The sequence below is a fragment of the Mastomys coucha genome, chromosome X (genome assembly GCF_008632895.1).
Source record: "Mastomys coucha isolate ucsf_1 chromosome X, UCSF_Mcou_1, whole genome shotgun sequence".
NCBI classification, from domain to species: Eukaryota; Metazoa; Chordata; class Mammalia; order Rodentia; family Muridae; genus Mastomys; species Mastomys coucha.
The window spans coordinates 131,298,992-131,318,284 of record NC_045030.1 but is presented as its reverse complement, the minus strand read 5'-3'; the positions used below and the strand labels follow the sequence as shown (position 1 = coordinate 131,318,284).

General features: G+C 37.2%; 1 protein-coding gene across 2 annotated transcripts in view; it reads right to left on the bottom strand.

Annotated features, from left to right (window-relative positions):
• Il1rapl2 (interleukin 1 receptor accessory protein like 2) overlaps positions 1-19,293 on the bottom strand; it is a 1,196,863-nt gene that overhangs the window by 706,503 nt on the left and 471,067 nt on the right. The gene's annotated exons all lie outside the window — the stretch shown is intronic.

Sequence of the window (19,293 nt, the reverse complement as noted above, 5' to 3'; positions counted from 1 at the left end):
GACTTGTAAAAAGAAGAAATAAAGAGAGAAAGAAAAGAAGAAAGAAAGAAAGGAAGGAAGGAAGGAAGGAAGGAAGGAAGGAAGAAAGTAAGAAAGAAAGAAAGAAAAAAGAAAGAAAGAAAGAAAAAAGAAAGAAAGAAAGGAAGAAAGAAAGAAAGAAAGAAAGAAAAAAGAAAGAAAGAAAGAAAAAAGAAAGAAAGAAAGGAAGAAAGAAAGAAAGAAAGAAAGAAAGAAAGAAAGAGGAAAATAATAATAAGGGAAGGATACCTGTAACCACATATTTGAGGACAGGAATAAATATTTACAGATTATGTTTATTTATTGTTCTTTTCTCTCCTAGCTTTAATTGAGAACCCAATCTTCAGCTATTTAACTCACTTGGGCACACTTTGAGAATAAGAGTCATCCATTTGTTTTTTATTAGTTATTTAAAAAGATCAAGGTATTTTCTCTCACTTTTAATTAATGCCACAATTCATCATCATGTGAACCTGTTTCTCCATATTTACATTAAGAATAGTCAGAGTAATAGCTATGATTTCAGTATTGTGAGGCTAGGGCAGAATGACCAGAGGTCCACCTGGATTAACTAATGAGGTTTTGCCATGCCCCACCCCCCAATTTTTTTTTCCTTAGGAAATAGACAACGTATTTCTTTTTTAAATGATTTAGTTATTTTACACCATGTGTATGAGTGTTTTGATTACATGTATGCATGAGTATCACATGTGTGCCTGTGAACCCCAAAAGAAACATAGGATTCCCCTGGAACTGTTGTGATAATTATTAGCTCAACTCAGATGTTGAGAACCAAACCTAGATCCTCTGCAAGAGCAGCATGTACTGTTAAATTCTATGTTATACCTACAGCCCTTACTCAATATATTTCTGTGAGATATTTTGTGTGTTTTTACTTAACCACAGAAGAATAATTGATCTGGGAAAAGCTATGCATCCTCTTTTCTTTGGTGATATAGTTACTATTTCATAGGGTTGTTATGATATTAAATGAATACTACAAAGCATTTGGAATAGTTCCTGGCAAATAGTTCTAAGTAAATCTGCTACACAAAAGATACTTACAGGGGATGCAACTTCAGACTAAAGTACCTGGTAAAGGGGATTCTCCATCTCTTCTATATATCAAAGGGCACTACAGGATATTGTACAATGCAGATTCTCCAGTGGTCCTCAATATTTATCTCATTCCAACACCCTGACTGGTCTGATAAGGAGATGTAATCTCAGTATATGGGACTATATCTCTGTGTAATTTGCCAGCATTTGGAAGTTTCCCAGACATGTCTCATTAAGAATAAGTGCTCTACACTAGTGATAGATAGTACAAGACATTTTTAACACTCTATGGGTCTTTGAAATCTGAACTTGCAAAATGTATACTGTTTTTCCATTCACACAGCCTATTTCCTGGGCAAAATTCTTAAAGCATCCTTTGAATACCACTTCTAGACTACATTTAAAGAGATGGCACATTAACTTGGTATTATTACCATGTAGTTTTTTGAAGAAGGGAGCAATCCGACATATCATTTGGAACTACAATGAGTCCTCTGCCTTAGCTTAAAAGGAAAGACCACTGTGTTTAACAGTGAAATATTCCTGGTGCTAACTTTAACACTCTTCACTACGTTGCTTTCTATGAACAAAAGCAAATGTAATACAAGTAACTTAAAATGGAATATACAGGAGAAAGAGAGGGATATAGGAATAAAGGAATAGCTATACAACACAATTATTAATTATGATAACACATATTTAACTGGGAATCTGAACACTATTCTCATAAGCCATTTTAATCTTTGTTAAATTTATATAGGTCCTTGCTGAGCTCCACACTTTTGAGTGTGGAGATTTTTTCACCAATCAAAAAATATGTTTTCATTGAGCTGGTTGGTAAGAACAGTTTTGTAACTGACAAAATCTATTTCTCTATCCCTCACAGCTGTCAGATTTGTCAGTCAAAATGTCAACAACTATACTTAAGATTCGGTTACATTTAGTTGTTACCACTAGTTGTTATGTAAGAACATAGAAGATGTTATTCAGGACACAAAGCATACTTGTGGATGTAAAGAAATTAAAAGTAATAGGCAATAATGTTGGATATGAGGGTAGGAGGAAGAATAGCTAGGAAAACTGATTAAGACGTGCTCTGGGACCAGACAAAATGCAATTGTCTCACTGACAACTTTGGGGAAAGCAATGAAGAAATTGAATTCCAAGAGAGAAGACAGAAAAGGAAGGGCTTGCACTGATGTAAAACAATTGAAAGACTTTTGGGATTCAGTGCCAATGTGACATCACCGCCTCCAGTTCAGTTCATTCACAGAGAGCCCCTTGGCTGCATTTCTCACTTCTCCTAGCTCCAGGGACTTTAGTGCTCTGTTTTCCTCCCATTTAACTTTGCTAAAACCCAAGACTAATGTGCAAATGACCTCAAACACCTGCTCAGATTTGGGAAGGGCAGACAGGAGAAAAAGAGGAAGAGAAAGTGTGTGGGAGTACTTACACAGAAATAGTCCACCCACCCCACCCCAGCACCTAGATTTCTAAATTTGATTGTAGATCTTAGCACAAGGCCTGCCTAAAATAATGTCATCTTGCAAATATCAAATTACATAAAAAAAAACCAAAGCACAGTTAGAAGGCTGGTTCTTTTTTTATTAGATGTTTTCTTTATTTACAATATTTCCTTTCCCCGTTTCCCCTCCAAAAATAAAATAAAATAAAATAAAATAAAAACAAAAACAAAAACTAAAACTAAAACAATCCCCTGTCCCCTCCTCCCTCCCCTTGCTCACCATCCCACCCACTCCTGCTTACTGGCCTTGGCATTCCCCTATACTGGGGCATAGAACCTTCACAGGGCTAAGGTCAGAAGGCTGATTCTTTAAACATCAATAAGACTGTAATAGGAAGCAGGACAGGGTGGCACATGCCTTTAATCCCAGCACATGGGAGGCAGAGACAATTGGATCTCTGGGCTTGATGCCAGCTTTTTGAGTTCGAGGCCAGTCAGGGCTACAGAGAAACCCTGTCTCAAAAAATGCAAATGAACTGAAAGAATGAAAGAATGAAAATGAAAGAATGAAGGAACAAAAGAATGAAAGAACAAAGGAATGAAAATGAAAGAATGAAAGAACAAAGGAAAGAAAGGAAAGGAAGGAAGGAAGGAAAAGAAAGGAAAAGAAAAAGGAAAGGGAAAAGAGAATATAACTGGAAATCAGCATTTATGTGAACTGAAAGCTGCTATATTATCAGCACTGAGAACATGCATTTTGTGCATTTTCATTGTAATTTGTACACATCCGTACCAACTTTTCTCCATGATTTTTAGTAGGTAACCTTCTTAAGACCCAAATTAGTTTTTATTGTGACTCCCTTTTGTTTATTGTTCACATCTTAACCTGGCAGAGTGCAGAATAAGAAACTAGTGTTGGTTTAGATAAAATAGCAATAAGAGACATTTATTTGACTCTAATAGAAGTAAATAAATATAAACAATCTTGTAAGAATGAAATCAGCTCTCAACTCACCCAATGGACATTTTTGTAATTGTGAGTATTTAACAAAACATATCAGAGAACCTTTACTTCATGTAAAAATAGAAACCAAAGAAAAGTTTTTCATGTGTGGTATAAGAACCCTCAGTTAACATTTCATAGTCTTCCAGGACTAGATATTCCATTACCAGCAAATTTTGGGTTTACTCCATTTTTTCAATCAAGTGTAGTTATAATATTCAACTGGCTATTTTATCTTGATATTTTTGTGTCCAGAAAACTACATAACATGAAATACACAGTCTATTAAATAATTTTAAAATGTGTTCTTTTTGACAACAGCAGCAGTATACAGAACCTGCAGTTTTTAGATGGTCAATCACTTCCCTTCACTCTGAGACTAAGGCAACTGGCTGATAGAGGAGTGACACAAAAACTTCACAAATATGTAGCAGCTATTTAGAGCAGGTAGATGCAAGATGTTTTGCTGTGAAGACAAAACTATTCACTATCCAACATTTTCTCTGAAATAACTGGAGAGTTTCTCAACATTCAATTGCAGTGGTCTGTGGAAATGTATAACAAAGGTAAACAAGGCTCTGATACTTTGATATAAAAACCAAAGATGGAACTATGACATCCATATAGATCTGCATGAAAATGTGCTAGAAAATGAACCTGACTTGTATGTGTGTATGTGTATGCGTAAATATGATCAATGTACATGTGTGAAAATGTCACAATGAACATCACTATTGTTTACAATAAATATATACTTAATTTTTAAAATTATTCAAAAAAGTGGTTAATCTTGCACATTGTTGACATAATAAATGGTCCACAACCATGGCTTATCATCAGGGGATTGACCAGTGTAGTTACAACACTGCTGAAATGAGATTTGTGCTTCTCTTAATGATGAATCAAATCTTCCAACCACAAACTCACTTTTGGCACCTCAGCTTTTGCTTCTGCATATATAAAGTATTATTAGAACATAGCCATAATTTCTTGAAGTGGAAAGTTCTAGTTTCTTTGGAAAGTCAGTTATGTAAAATGATGTTTTACTGGGGCACACAGGTGAAAGGATGTCTTGCTAAAGCAGACAAGTGAAAGATATTTTCTTGAAGCAGGCATAAGTGAAAGGATGTTTTGCTGGAGCAGACACAGGTGAAAGGATGTTTGATAAAGCAAACTTGTGAAAGGACACGTAATGATGGAGTGTAAATATGACTCCACAGACAGTGGGAGAGCATGGAGCATTGGTTTGCTCTGCCTCCCTATTCTTTGCTGATAACATGCATTCATTGGTTCACTTTACATAGCATTGTTGAGCTCTTCTAGTGGTTACAGCTAAGAGAAACTCACTAAAGAACTTCTCATAAAGTTCCTGCAGTAGCTTGCTGCTTCCACAGCCTCTCCTTGGCAAGCTAAGCAGTTTCTTCAGGATTGAACTACAGCTCATGGTTCATGTAAGGTGTCTGCCTGCAGAGAGGACTGGACGGTAGCTGAAGGTTTGTGTGTGGTGTCTGCCTATAAAAAGGACTAGATTGCAGCTGCTGAGTTGTGTTTGGTGTTTGCTACTGGAATGAACTGAACTGTTGTCAAAGAAGATCAAGCTCACCCCCAAAGAACTATTGATAAACAGGTCCACTTCCTCTGTACCCTAAGAATTTTTATCTTCCACAACCTTTGGTGGGTAGTGGGCAAGAGAAGAGGTTGAATGTTTATTAAAAGTAGGTTGCAAGGAATTTATGCTTACACTTACTTATGTATTTATTTTTCTACTTTTCTTTCATTGAAAACATATTTATTACATTATATTCTAATTACTTCTCCTTCCCCAATTCATCCCACATCCTCCCAAATGGAACCTCTGTTTTATCCATCTATCTATTCATCTCTCTCTCACTCTCCTCTCTCTCTTTCTGTGTCAGATTCTGCATCTCTGTCTCTCTGTCTCTGTCTCTGTCTCTCTCTCTCCAAAAAAAAAATCTGGGATCTAAAAATATGACAAAAATAAACTGAAATAGAACAAAACAAACAGAAGAAAGAGCCAAAGAAAAAGCACAAGAATACATATAGACACCACATATACACACATACCATACTCATAATTAATTACCCAACACAGAAATCCCATAAAACAAAAACAAACAAAAACCACAATAAATATGGAAAACACCAGTAAGGTTTTTTTTAAAGTTCACAGACAAAGAACCTCCAAAATTATCACTAAATTCATGTGTGTTTGTCATTTGCTGCTGGGCTTGAGGTCTTCCCTTAAAGAGTGGTTTGTGAGAATATGTTAGAGAAAAGTAATTGTAGACTTACTAGCAGTTATCAGTTGTAGATGGCTTCTGGGTTAGGGATGGGGCCTTACAACTTCTCAACACTGGCAACCCATCTGGCCCAGACCCAAGGTGGCACTATGAAAGTCTCTGTGAGTTTACATGTACATGGGTCTTGCTGATTTTAGGAGGCTTATTTCCTTGGTGTCCATCCTCTCTGGCTCTTACTGTTTTTCTGACTCTTGTTCCACAGGTTACTCTGAGCCCTGAGAGGAAGGGATTTGATGGAAACAAACCATTTAGGGCTGAATTTTCCAAGGTCTCTCATTCTCTGCACAATGTCCAACTGTGGGTCTCTGTATTTATTCTCACAGGAAAATACTTCTCTGATGGCTGAGAAATATTGTGATTTATGACTACAGCAGAATGTCTTTCTGAGCCATTTTTCCTTTAGCAGAACAGTAGTATTTGGTTTTATGCTAGGTTGCGAGTGCATTATTTAGGGTGGGTTTTATTTCATGGAGTGGACCTTAAATAAAATCAGATATCCCCATAAGCTTTGTGCCACTATTGTACTAGCACACGTTTTTTTTGCAGGCAGGTCACCTTGTAGATCACAGTGTTTGTAGATGGACTGGTAGTTGAGTTTCTCCTTTGGTAGCATAGGGACTACCTTCCAGTACAATGAGTACTAGTCAGTAGAAATGAAAGCTCTAGGTAAGCACCAGCTCAACTTCTCCTTGTTCGTGTTCAAAGAGTTGTGTAGGTGTTGTCTTCAGCAATAGGACCTTACCATCAGTATATGGTAAACAACCAATAGCCTTAGTAATAGATTAGGTTGTTTGGAGGTTCCTGTGGGACCTCCTTGGCCAGGTATTCAATTATATATAACCCATTCCAAGAACTAGAGGCTTCATTTGCTGACAAATGGCCAATTAAGACTGTCAACCCTGCTATTTGACTTAGATCTACATCTATGTATATATTTTTAGGGAGATTCTAGCATATTAGGTTTCAATACCACCCATGAACAGAACAGACTAGGTCATGAAGAGAGAGAGATGGGGAAAGAGAAAAAGGAAGAGAAGAGAGAAGGAGACAAAAGAAGGTGGGAAAAACTAAGACAGCATGCCAAAGTGGCTAAGTAATATAGGAATCCAAAGCTGGAGGAAGGGAAGCCCAAACCCTGGACTTGAGAAGTTTAGCATCATAAGTACTGGGAGGAGCCACAAATACTAAGTGAGACTTGTACCAGGTTACTTTGGTAGCAGACAGTCTCTAAACTGTACATTTTTTTTTCTGGAGAAAAATAAGAAAAAAATGAGTCTACTTAAATTTGTAAATTACTTTTGGGGGATTAGGAACTAGATCTCTGGTAAGCCAACAGATGGGGAAATGAGTAACAATTGGATAATAAAGATGGCAAACTTTTATGCCCTCCTTAAACTCCTAACCTGAAACAATGGCCTAAAGGCCTAAATTTTTTGGCCCACAGGAAGGATTCCTTACTGAAGGACCCACTCATCAAGTTCAAGCCTTGATGAAGACAAGTTTGCCAAAAAGTTGTAGGCCTATCAACCTCCCTGCCTGTGTTCAAAGTAATCAACCCTAAATCAGGGGAAGTAGACCACTCAAAGACCCTGAAAACTCCCAGTCTATCAAGAGAGGTTGGACTTGTACTTGCAAAGTCCCTTCTTTGCTTTGCACAGGGTCTTTCTGCGTGCTTTGCTGCTTGTGTGTGTGTGTGTGTGTGTGTGTGTGTGTGTGTGTGTGTGTGTATCCTCACCCCTATTAAATGCCTTTGTTCACTGGTTGACTCTGTCTATAGCTGATTTGTCTGAGTCTTTCCATTCTGTTACCTGTTGCATTTGAGTTCTTTTTAAGCCTTATAATTCCTTAACTAGCAGGGAAAATGAACCTGATCAAGATTCCTGAGATTAGGACCCTTTCTCTAATATATTCACACTACAAAATTGAGTCTTTATAAGAAATATCATTAACCATTCAGCCAGTTCTCTCTGTTGACAGCAAGAGGGAGAGAGGTTAGACTGGAGACACAGTCAGGTGACCTTCTGTTTCATCATGGCTAAACCTTAAGGAACTCTGAATACTTGATGACTACAAAGCTAACCCTAAAAAGAAGCTACTAAAATAATCTATAAATCAAAACTAATTCATTGTTTACTCATTTGTACTTTCTGAAACATTTACAATTTGCTAGATGAGGTAGATAGCGAATGTTGAGCATCAGGTCATTTCCTGCTTGGGGCCAATCCTACTATTTCTTTCAGTACAAGAGAAACATGCTACATAGAAGAAGCTAAGCTATGCTTAGCATAAACAGTATCATAAGAAATAAGGAGAAGTACAAAAAAGGTTGACTTATAACCGTTGACAGAAATTGGTTAAAAAATTCACAGGAACACTTTTTGGGTTAGCTGGTATCTTAGTTACAGTTCTATTGCTGTGAAAAGATACTTTGATCAATGCAACTCTTATGAAAAGAAAGCATTGAATTAGGGGCTTGCTTAAAGGTTCAGAGAATTAGTACATTAAAATGGTAGGAAACATGAAATCAAGAATGTAGGCATGGTGCTGGGTAAGTAGCTGAGAACAGCACCCTAATCCACAGGCTACAGGAAGAAAGACTTGGGCTTTTGAAACATAAAGTCTTACCTCCACTGTCACACCTCCTCCAACAAGGCCACACTCACTAATACTTCCCAACAGTCCACAAACGGGAAACCAACCATTCAAGTGTATGAGCCTGTGACAGCCAATCTCATTCAAACCACCACAGCTGGGACCCTATCTTATTAGGATAGATGCAGCAATTTATTAAAGTATGTCAGTGCAAACAACAAACAAAAACAAACAAAAAGCAAAACCAAACAAACAAATAAAAAATACACAGTTCTTACCTCAAACTATATGAATTCATGTATTCTGGAGCCAAATTTGAGTAACCAAGGCCAAGGAAACAAGGAGCTTAATTACCTAGGTAGCATGTTCCTATGTCAAAACAGTTTTATGACGTTATATACTAGCTGTACAAAGAAAGTCATACATCAAAGCAAGTTTAAATCCATTGGCGGGTATATAAGAAATGTAATTACAGAAAGATAGAGCAATCTCTCTTACAGACCTCATGTCCCTTCTGACGACATTGAGCTTTGAATTGGTAGGAGCTAGTAGTCTACTTTGCTAATACATTTTGAAATGTCTTTATCTATTAGTCACAGGATATTAGTTCCAACAAGAGATGGATAAAGAATGACTATTCAGGGATGGAGAGATGGCTCAGAGGTTAAGAGCACTTACTGCTCTTCCAAAAGTCCTGAGTTCAATTCCCAGCAACCACATGGTGTCTCACAACCATCTGTAATGAGATCTGATGCCCTCATCTGGAGTGTCTGAAGATAGCTACAGTGTACTAACATATAATAAATGAAAAAAAAAAAAAAGAATGCCTATTAAGAGGGCTAAAGTTAGCCCAAGATCGAGTCACTAGGCTCTAGGCCTACAACATTCCAACCACTCCTCATCACAAGAGTTGTAATCAGTCAAATTAGTCTGTGTTAACCCAGGAATTCTCAATTCACAAGTCTGACCATCACCACCTTCTATACAGTGTCATTGCTTAGCCAAATATATTCATCTATGTCACCACTCCTGCACTTTTGCTCCTTACTAAACAAAGCAATAAAATCCAAGTAATTACATCAGTGTATACATCTAGCCTGACCAAACAATTCACTTGCTCCAATTAATTAACATACTAGATAGTTTAAAGAAAGACCAGTGAAATCTTGATTAACTGGTTTGTTTGGGGACTAGGACACTGCAAATATTTGAACTGTGTAACTAAAAGTTGGGCAGAAATATTGTTGTTGTTTTGTACCCATGCTTAAAATTATTTTCAAATTAAAATTAAATTCAAATACCCAAGGCATATTTCTAGCTCAAGTCAATGTAAGCTAGCACACAGAATTTCATTTTACTGCACAATAATGATTAGATAAGGCTTCATTGTCAACACTGTGCACATTAACAATATCTAGAGCGAGAAAATAAAAATGAGAATATTTGAGACTGGGTTTTGACCTGAAAAGCATTTCCTGGATTCCATTGCCATTTGTTTCAAATACTTTTTTGTTTGCCTCCCCACCCCCTTTTTTGAGATAGGAGTCTAACTATGTAACCCTAACTGGCATGGAACTCAGTACTCAGTATGTAGATCAGGTTAACCTCAAACTCAAAGAGTACTCTGCCTAAATGCATGTATTACCCCACTCAGCTCAAATGTACTTTTGATTGCAATTCCTTTGGCTTTATCTCTGAAATGAAGTGTATGTTAATGTTATCAAATTTAGCATTTCCATTAGGTAGTCTTCTAAAACACTAAGTACTTACTGGAAGCAAGAACACAGTGAAACCATTAAACTGGGTGGCTCCATGGGTGTAAAGAAGAAAAGTTCATTGCAAATATGTAACTATCCTGTGGCTATCACATGGTAGAGATAGAATAGGCAGAGACATTTGGAGGTGTCCTAAGTTTCCATGGCTACCTGTCAGGAAGCAGAGACGATAGCAGACTGGCACCTGCTGGTTTTTATCTCTTTGCCAGCAATCCTGTGTCCAGACTTAGGTAAGCACCTGCCATTTTAAGGAGTGGGAGCAACCTAATACTTACCTTTAACCAATAGCCATAAATCATGTGCAGGACTTACATATAAATCAGGTTTAAATTGCTTTTACAGAAGACTTTGTTAAAACCTTACAAATGACATCAGAACTGACTCTTACAGTCAGATCTTATCTTTCAAAATATAGATTTGATCTACTTTACCTACTCATCAAAGTACCAAGCTTCCTGAGATAAAATTCTCCTTTTATTCTCTATTTAACTGTCTCCTTCTATGCCAAATATGTAACTAATATGCCTATATATAGAATATTTATTATCACTATTATTATTATTGGTCTTTAATTATGTTGGAAGTATGAGCATGCTCAAGCATATTTTTGGACTTTTACATAGTACTCAAAACAGACAATACAACTTATCGTGCTGGCAATTGTCACAATGCCCATTTTATCTCAGGAATACATAGAATTTTAAAAGATCATCAGTCTATTCTCTTCCTTGGTTGATGTCTTTTCATTGCAATGCAACTCATTTCTTTAAAACAATTCCTATTATTTCTGGGCTGGAGAGATGGCTCAGTGGTTAAGAGCACTGGCTGCTCTTCTTAGAGGACCCAGGTTCAATTCCCTGCATCCAAATGGCAGTTCACAGTTGTCTGCAACTCTAGTTCCAGTGGATCTGATACCCTCACACTTGTGCACATAAAAAAAATAAATAAATTATTAAAAAAGTATACCTATTATTACTGAGAAGAATTCCAATATAGGGTGAATGGTTAATGATCTAAAAGTCTGAGATGGGCTGGGAAAATAGGAACAGGAACATTGATTTGCTGTGATAACATCTTTGGGGTATTAGAATCCTGACCAATATATAGAACTCCCTTCATTTCTACCACTTTGAGATCACAGGGCAACAGACCTGGAGACAGAATCTTCCATTACAATCTTCCTCTTTTAGTTCCACATCACCTCAACCAATCTCCATCAAATATAGGGGGATCAGAATATATACTTCCTTAAAATTTAGGGACTAAGAGTTAGGTAGATCCCCTCATAGACAGCTAGTTGGGAAAGCCCATGACTTGATAATAAACGTGGTTAACTTCCAAGATGCCTGTCCTTTTCTTCATCCTTCTGATCTGAGACACTAATCTGGCATCTTAAAACAAAGGCCTTGCAGGATTATTCTGCACCAGTAAGGCCCCCTGGATGTAGACTGGTCTAACAAGTTCAAGGCCAGACTAAATCTGTTTACTCCAAAGTTGCAGACTTCTCTTTGTTCAAACCTTTGCCCAATCCTAAATTGCAGGAGAAAGACCTCCACAAAAACCCATAAAATGGCCCCTGTCCTCAAGAAGAGATTGGGATTTGGCTTTCAGCCCCAACTCTGCTTTGAAGAGGATCTTTATGTGTACTTGCTGTTTGTATGTGTTTTTTCACCCTAGGAAAAAAAGCCCCCCTCCTTTTAAATCATCTGTGTCTATCTGTCCCTGTTTGCCATGTTCAGAGTTCCCTTTTGCAATTGTCATACTCAAGAGTTTCTCTGCTTTTTCATTCTCTAGTTGGAAGAGAAAAGAACCCAATCAAGACCCCAAAACATTAGCAACATGACATTTTATTATTTCTACTCATAGATGAAGTAGAAACTTAAGGGTTTTTGGGGGAGTCAGTTGTGTTGGAGGATATGTTTGCTGGGGTAAACATGTGAAGGAGTGTTTTCCTGAAGTGGACACAGGTGAAAGGCTAGGGCAAACTCATGAAGGAATGTTTCATGAAGCAGACCCAGGAGAGAGGATGTTGTGCTAAAGCAAATACGTGAAAGGACACATGGTGAAGGATTCTTTGCTAACAACACACATGTATTGGTCTGCCTTACATAGCATAGTCAAGCTCCATTTGTCGGGACTCAGGCTGACTGGATGCATGTGGTGAGGCAAGACACATGCTGAGGCAAGACATGTGGAGGACACATGATATTTGGAGGGTATGAATAGGACTCGACAGAGTGAAGGAGACAGAGTTTGACTTGCTGGTGCAGCTAGCTGTGTAAAGCTTGTGGGTCTTGTGTCTTTGCTGAGCTTCTCTTCCTTGAGAGAGACACAGCTGAGAACTTCTCCTGGTGTTCTCGCTGGTCCCTTCTGCTGACTCGTGCTGAGGTTGAGGCCTGGCTGTCTAGTGAGAGATCTAGGTGTCTAGGTGGAGGCCTCGAGGCATAAGTTTGGACAGGGAACCAGGCTGCGGCTGGTGGGAGTTACCAGTCCTACTACATTCCTTTCTACACTAAAGAAATAAAGTTTCCTAGCAACTGTGGGAGTCACAAGTTCTACTGCATTTTTTCCTGCACTGAAGAAAGGGTACTATGATCTGGAGAGATGGCTCAGTGTTTAAGAGCACTGACTGCTATTCCAGAGGTCTTGAGTTCAACTACATAGTGGCTCACAACTATCTGTAATGGAATCTGATGCCTTCTTCTGGTATGTCTGAAGATAGTTACTCATATAAGTAAATTAAGTAAATCTTTAAGTAAAATAAATAAATCTTTAAAAAACTGTAGCAGCAGTTAATCAATGGTCACATGTTCTCCATAAACTTCTTACCCAATCATGTAATGCCAAGGCTTGGATTTTTCTTTAAAAACCCCTTCCCCCAGACCTCATTGTCACTTTTCCTATCCTCTTGCATCAGAAATGTTTGTGACCTGAACTCAAGCTTGAATAAAGACTCTCATGTACTTGCATCATAGTTTTGGTTCCTGGTGGTCTCTTTGGGGTTTTTGCAGTCCAGACACAACACTAGGTAGTGCCACCACTGCACTGTTTGCTATTCTGACTCTACTGAACTGGACTGCTGGTGTATCCATGAAGTGTTTGCTAGTGGATGAAGCTGCCTCTGCTAACCTGTGAACTGAACTGCTGATGATGGGTGGTGGGCTAAAAGGGTGTTGAAGCCTTTAAGAACCATCATTAAATATAAGGTTGAAAGAATTAAAGTTACACATAGCTCTTTAACTCGGGAGAAACAGAGATAGGGAAAGTACTGGGTTGACTGTTTTTCTCACTAGAAGAAACCTGCCATTTTCTTTTTCCATATTAACGTAACTGTGGTATTTGCTGATTTGTCATCTGTGTATATTTTTAAAAAAAGATCAAATATCCAAATTACAAGACATTGTTGCTTTTTCTACTTAAAATTTCTTCTTTCACCTTTGAAGAAAAGTAGTACTAGTGTACTACTAGTGTATTGAATGCAATAGTGTATTAAATCATTGGAGTTGTTCTGTTTCTGGCCAGATAACAAGTATTCCTTTTATGTAGCAATTTTCAAATTAAAAAAACAATCTACAGGGCTTCTCCTCCTTCTCCTCCTCCTTTTCCTCTTACTACTTCTATTGTTCGTCTTTTCTGTAAAAGATAGGGGTGATTTAGTATGGCTGTACTTTTTACACAAAAGTTTTGAAATTCCAGTCATTGGTAATTCCAATGGATTTCACTATGCAGATGATAGACTTTTTCCCCTAAGTACTCATCTTTGAGCCTTTATCTTAGAAATAGTTTCATAATACAGCAAATAGCATAAGATTAAAATAATATTTTGTCCTCCACCTAGTGAAGTATTTTTATATCCTTTGTTTCTTTAGTTTTAAATACTGTATAATACTGAAAACAATGAGAATCAGATTTTTTCTTGGTAATGTTGAAAGAATGGGCAAATAGGTCCTATAAATTCTGTGAAAATCCATGATTTAGACTACAAGTATTGCCAAGAACTGATTGCTTATTTCTCCTCCCTTGAATTGATAGGATGAGGAAGTACGGCTTTGGGGAGATATGGTATGGGATTACAGCCTTTATAAGTAAGAGGTCTGGGAACCACCCTTGTCCCTTAAACCCTGTGATGGAATTGGCCAAAGGAACTGAACTCTTACCAGATAACAAATCTTTTTTTTTTCCCTTGGGCTTCTCAGACTCTAGAATTGTAATGATTTTTGTTTAGAAACTACCTAGTCTGTAGTATTCATATTACAGCAGTCAAATTGGACAAAATCCATTATCTAGAACTGTTATGATAGGTAATCATTTCCCTAGAGAAATATTTATATTTATGTATCAAGTGCTTATAATGAAGGCAAATTTTTAGCTCAAGTAAATGCAGTGTGCTTTACAGAGCTGGATATTTACTAGAAATACTGGTCAGTATTGTAACTTCATAGCCACCACTGTGCAAATTACACCAGCATTGATGGGATTAATGATGGTTTCACAGACAACATTCAAGGATTATTCAAAGTTCTCACTCAGCTTTTAGGCATAAAAATGGACTTCTTGGGGCAAAATAATTAATCTTGATAGAATTCTTTAAGATTTGCCCCAAGTTTCATTGGTTGTATCAATTTAAGATTAGAATGATCTCTATCAGTCCTCTCCAGGGAAAAGCTGTAGTGATATAAATGTTCTCTATAGTAGTCACTAGCTATGTGTGTCTAATGAGCACATAATATGATTACAACAAAGAAGTAAAATATTAAAGGTTTTTTTATTACTCAACTTTCAGTGGAAACGTAAATAGCCATATGGTACTAGTTACTACCATACTGACAACAGACTTAGATGTTGTTTTCATGTAAAATAAGGTTAACTGATGAACATCAGGTAAGAACACAGAGTAGGAGGGCAGGGGAATCTGGATTTGGAATGAATTTCATGCTTTATTATTCATTGTCTATAGCATTTGGGCAAACTATATGGTTTCTATGAAACTTAGTTTCTTCATCTATAGTCTTACCTTAGAAGGTTCTTCTGAAGATTTAATAACACAATTTAAGTCAAACTGGTAACAGAATACCTGGCATAGAGTAAGCAAGCCCCAAAGGCACAGTAGCTGACACTATTTTACATTACAGAATCCAAAACCTTTTATACATTTGTCTCCTCAATTTTAGGTTTTCCAGAAAGTCTTTACTGTCAGTGGAAGTATTTTAACATAGGGCAAGTGAAAAGACACAGAAGGTCAAACAGTCAGTGTTTTGGGCAACTCAGAAAGGAACTCAACCTTTCCTCATTCTCTGAGATATTATACCAGGACAGGAATTTGGAAAGGAGGTTCTTATACTGGCAGAAAGGAAAGCTTGGACAAAGAAAGAACTCTGATCTAAGGAATGTAGTCTCAGAGACGAATGGGGATTTTATGATGATATGAAGAGGGGGGGACTCTGAGAATGTAGCAAGTCAGGAAAAGTAAAAACCTAATATATTAGGAGTAACTCTTTTAGGAAACTAACAGAAATGTAGATGCTGCCTTTACTTTTCTAGCAGAATCTGTCTGGATCACTGGAGGGACTTTTGCTGATCAATAATTTCATTCCAGAAAAAAATCATAGTATGGATAACTGTAATTTTGTTCTGTAATAGGAACATAGCATAAAGGTTATCAGTCTTTGTCTTTCTTTTGTTACTTATGATCAGAAAACTAAGTCTTGGTCAAAAGGAGGTGAGTGGAAGTAAGGCATGCGAGTTCTGAGAATCATTGAAGGGAAGACCTTGTCTTTCTCTTCCTTTCCTTCCATTTTTTTTAGCTAGAGTTCAGACAGGATGGCTAGAAGATACCCTTTTTGTATCCTTTGGCATGGAGGCCAGACATGGAAGAACTAGGAATCATATCAGCCTTGCTACACATCTCTGCAAATGAATGCATGTAGAAACAACCTCTTTTGTTCAAACTGAAAAAAAAAAAAGGTTGTGTCACTTATACTTTGACTTAATTTTATCTAATCACACCTGTTCTAATCCAAGGTAGATTGACTTTTGGCTTCCCTTATTCAAACTCAGGAACCTGGGGATTGGAGAAGTTGCTCAATGGTTGAGAGTGTTTGCTGTTCTCTAGAGGACCTAGGTTTCATTCCCAATATTCAGATCTGGTATCTGAAAGCTGTCTGTTGCTCTAGATCAATGGGTATCAGATGTCTCAGGCACCTGTACTCCTGTGCTTATGACCACACACAGACACACATATACACATACTTAAAATAAATACATAAAATGAAGTTAGGAACACAGAATAACATTCAAATAAAAGTTTAGTGTATGTGGTGGTTTAGTGTATGTGGTGGTTTGAATAGAAATGGCCTTCATGGGCTCATATATTTGGGCTTCAGGGAGTGGTGTTATTTGAGAGGGATTAGGAGGTATAGCCCTGTTGGAGTAGGTGTGGCCTTGTTGGAGGAAGTGTGTCACACAGGGTAGATTTGGGGGTTTCAGACTGGGTCCAGTTTCTCTCTCCCTCCCTCCCCCCTCTCTCTTTCTGTATATATCTGTGTCTGCGTATGTCTCCCTCTCACTCTGTGTCCATCCCCCTCCTTCTCCATCTCCTTCTCTCTCACTCTACCCCCTCCATACCACTCCACCCCTCCCCTTTTCATGCTGCCTTCAGATCCAGATGCAGAACTCTCAGCTATTTCTCTAACAGTATGTCTGCCTGTCTCACACCATACTTCATGCTATTCTGATAAAGGACTAAACCTCTGAATCTGTAAGCAAGACCCAATTAAATATTTTATTTTATAAGAAAGAATTGCCTCTTAACAGCAACAGAATATTGACTAAGGCAGTATATTATTAGAATGATCCTATACACAGTTCGTAAGACAAGTTAACTCAAATAATTTGATAAGGTTCCAAGAGGAAGCACTAGCACTGAAATGTAAATCTATGAATATCATGGAAAATGTAACATCATCTTGCAACATCTATCAATTGAACAGTAATGGAAATTGAAAATGTAAATGTACATTATCAACATACTATGCTCTACTTCTAAGAAACACCTTTTACCCTTAGATGGCAAATTTCAAAATGATGCAATAAAAATAATGACAAGGCACTTTTTTCCTACTATTCAATGCTAATCAACTTTTTAAATTTCATTTTTATTCTTATTTATGTGCCTGTGTGCATGTGCGTGTGTGTGTGCATGGGCACACACATGTACAAGCTCAGACACATTGAAGCTAGAAAGAGTGTATGGGATCCCCTGAAGTTACAGGCAGTAGTAGATACAAACCACCCTTTTGGATGCTAGAAACTATAGCTCTCTGGAAGAAGAAGAAGTGTTCTTAACTGCTGAGGTGTCTCTCTAGCTCTGCCAGTTAAGTTTTTAATTAAAAAAAAAAAACACAAACAACTGCTTGTAATTGAACAACAGTTTATATTTAGGATGAATGCCCTTAATCAGAAAATCTGAAATCTAACATATGGTTCTAATGACATCAGGAAGTAGAAACTGGCCAAGCAGTTAAAAAGTGACCAGTTTCTTCTTTGAGTACAAGCCAGAAATATCCTTAGGCTTGCTGGAACTTTTACTCCTGCTAAAGGAGATATAATGTGTAAAACTGAAAATGTTTCTGGTTCTGCCATGGTCAAAGGCTAGAGATATTGGAAAGGGGGTCTGGTTTACTGAAATGAGAACTGAACTGACCTTCAAATTCTCTCTTCCTTTCCTCTGTCCACTATAGCCATCTCCAGGGCAGTGAGCACAATTGTATCCCACTCCTGAGGACTCTTCCTGGTGTATAGGAGCTCTGCCATTGTTCTCACCTAAGCTCCCTATAATAAAATACTTCTAAAATTCACCTTCTCTTATCCCTGCACTTCATTCTTAATATTTGCAAGATGAAAATAGGAGAGCCTCTGGCTTGGTATGGCTTTGATAGACTCTGGTTTTCTGGGTTTCTAGCCTCTCAAGCTTAATACAACAGAGCCAAGGCACTCGGAGTCCCATATCCCATTATTTCACATTTGTAGAACATTTTGGATTTCAGAATAATGGAGGAGGGGGAGAGATAGAACATGTTCAAAATGTGAATGAAAACTCCTGAAAAGTATCTGTGTTTATAGAGGGTACTGTTTGGCTGAAATTCCAGGCCTGTGGAGAGATCTGAATGCTGCCTGCCCAGAGGCTAATTACCTTTATTTACTTGGGCTGAATTCTGGCCCTCCAGAACAACCATTATTTCACATTGTGTAGCATTTTGGATTTCTTGTCCACCCCATATAGGACCCAAGATTTTGTAACAATAAATTAAAAATACTTATAAAGAACCTATTGATTTATCAAGCAACTAGCTTCTACCATCCCAAAAGGTTTCTTTGCTTGGTAAAACTATAAAGACTTTGTAAAACTGCTACTACATTGGAGAATAGAATTTGGGGGTAATCTAAATCTGTGTTCTCAGGCATGATAACTCAAAATGGATCTAGAATAAACTACCTCTTACTCCCTTTAGGATGAGAGCTGTGGTTTTTGCTTTTATAAAAATCTGGAAATAAAAATCTGGAATATTTCTGGTTCTTAGTACTTAAGATTTTCAAATATTGCTATTTAAATTGTGCTTTCTAGTATATTCTAGAACAGTAGACCTCAACCCATGGGTCTTACCTGTTTAAGTTTCATAAGTGCCTAAGACCACTGGGAAACAAGATATTTACATTACAATTGATAACATTACCAAACTTATAGATATAAAGTAGCTATGAAAATAATTTTACGGTGGGTCACCAGAACATGAAGATCTGTATTGAAAGGTTGCAATATTAAGAAGGCTGAGAATAGCTGTTCTAGAAGAAAATTTGTCAAAGGTGTTCAAACAAATTAATCCTAATAAAAAGAAACCCCTACAATTATTCTTTGAAGGATCCATTGATAGTATATATTTTTTTTAAAGAAAAAAGAAAATATTAATCAGGGTCTTAAAACTATGATAATATTTTTTAGAATTTAAAATATTTGATTTACTACTTTTTTATAATCTTTTTTTTATTAGATGTTTTCTTATT